Source organism: Suricata suricatta, chromosome 3 (assembly GCF_006229205.1).
Source record: "Suricata suricatta isolate VVHF042 chromosome 3, meerkat_22Aug2017_6uvM2_HiC, whole genome shotgun sequence".
NCBI lineage: Eukaryota > Metazoa > Chordata > Mammalia > Carnivora > Herpestidae > Suricata > Suricata suricatta.
In genome coordinates, this window is record NC_043702.1 from 126,259,673 (window position 1) to 126,261,835 (window position 2,163).

At 43.6% G+C, this 2,163-nt stretch overlaps 1 pseudogene; it reads right to left on the bottom strand.

Moving 5' to 3' along the window:
• Positions 1-673: 673 nt before the first annotated feature.
• LOC115286663 lies at positions 674-1,593 on the bottom strand (annotated as a pseudogene).
• Between the last annotated feature and the right edge of the window lie 570 nt (positions 1,594-2,163).

Consider the following 2,163-nt stretch of genomic DNA (forward strand, 5'->3'; position numbering starts at 1 on the left):
TTCAGCTTGGCCAGAGACTTTGGGCAAGTCACTTCCCTCATCAGTTGTTTTCTATCCTACAATCACTGACTAAATATTATTATTTTGCTCATGATTCTTTTGATTGTAAGTGAAGAAAATTAAAATCCAATTGTCATGAACAGAGAAAAAGGAGTTTATCACCTCATGTAACTAAAAAGTTTAGGGGTGGTTTGGGACTAACGAGATCCAGGGGCTCACATGGATAGCATCAGAATTTGGTTTTTCTGCTCTGCTTTCTCTGCTGGCTCCGTTTGCAGGCTGGGTCTATGATTTGGGTGGCACAGTGACTACCAGCATCTCTGGACTTAGAGCCTGTCTTCTCAGCTTCATGTCCAGTAGGAAAAGGATTCCTGTTTCCTGGAAGCTCAAGTCTTGATGTTTCTTGGGTGTAAATCTCCTTGGATCAACTTGGGTTATATATTGTTTTATCCTTGAACCAGTCATTTCAACCATGGGGTTTAGTCCTCTGGCCAGGCTTAGATCATGTGCCTCGCTCTGAAGTCAAACCTCCTCAAAGCATATGCAAAAGGAGAAGAGAATGGATGGCTTCCCAAGGCAAGTCAGAGCACTGGTACCACGAATTGGAGGGAAGGTGCTGGGCAAGTAAAACTTATATATACTATTTTCTTTTTCTTTTCTTTTTTTTTTTTAATCTCAGTTCAAGTTTAATAGAAACAACAAAGATCAAAAGTGATGCCCCACTACTGTACACATCAGTTGGCTTGCTGCGTAGCACGGCGTGGGCCAATCTCTTCAGAGGAAGAAAGGCTGGCCTCCCCAACCCCTGCAGGAAAGGCCTGTCTTATCCATACCACATCTGCACTGAATCTAAAGTCTTGTGTTTTAAGCATGACAAGAGTACAAAGAGATTCTGTTTTCATTGCCACCCAATGCAGCCTGGCCCTAAAATGGCCCCCCAGTGCTCACTTCTGCTTAGAGAAATATTCTTTGCTCTTCTGGACATCAGGCTTGATGGTATCACTGCCAGGCTTCCAGCCAGCTGGGCATACTTCCCCATGCTTGTCAGTAAACTGGAAGGCCTGAACTAGTCTCAGAGTCTCATCCACAGAAAGGCCAACAGGAAGGTCATTTACAGTGATCTGTCGAAGGATACCTTTGTCATCAATGATAAATAGGCCCCTGAATGAGATGCCTTCATTGGCCTTTAAAACTCCATAGTCCTGAGCAATGGTACGCTTGGGGTCTGATACCAAGGGAATGTTCATGGGTCCCAGTCCTCCTTGTATCTTGGGTGTGTTGATCAATGCCAGGTGACAGAAATGAGAATCCACAGAAGCACCAATCACTTGGCAGTTGAGTTTCTTAAATTCTTCTGCTCTGTCACTGAAAACAATGATCTCCGTGGGACACACAAAGGTGAAGTCAAGAGGGTAAAAGAAGAACACAACATATTTTCCTTTGTAGTCAGATAGGCTGAGGTCTTTGAACTGGCCATCTGGCATAACAGCCGTGGCTTTGAAATTAGGGGCGGGATACCCAATTTTGGCATTTCCTGAAGACATCTTACTATCAGCAGATCTGAAGCAGAACAAACTAAACGCCAGACAGGAAGAAGACCTATATATACTATTTTCAAGGTTACCAAATGTTCTCCATGTTGCTGAGTCCCATAGTTCATTCTCCCTCCTCCTCTTACATGGTAATCGGCCCCGTTTGACACACTGGATCACACCTGCTTTCGTAGTGTTTTCTTTGCTTGGATTCCAGGCCCTGCCTGGCTCCACAGGAGCCTTTTACTGACTGCTCTTTTGCTGTTCTTTTTCCCTCTCCCTGATTATATCAGTCAAGACGCCATCAGAAACCACACCAGTGATTCGAACACAAAAAAATACAGTGCAAAGAGTTATTTCAGATTTTTTTTAAAAGGTTTATTCATTTTGAGAGAGAGAGAGAGAGAGAAGGGACAGAGAGAGAAAGGGTGAGAGAGAATCCCAAATGGGCTCCACACCACCAGTGCGATGCTGGACATAGGGCTTGAAATCATGAGCTGTGACGCCATGACCTGAGCTTAAATCAAGAGTCAGAAGTTTAACCCTCTAAGTCACCCAGACACCCAAGAATTATTTTGTATTGATATATTATTTTGTGCACTAGTAAAAAGTGGGTTAGAAAAGGAGTAAA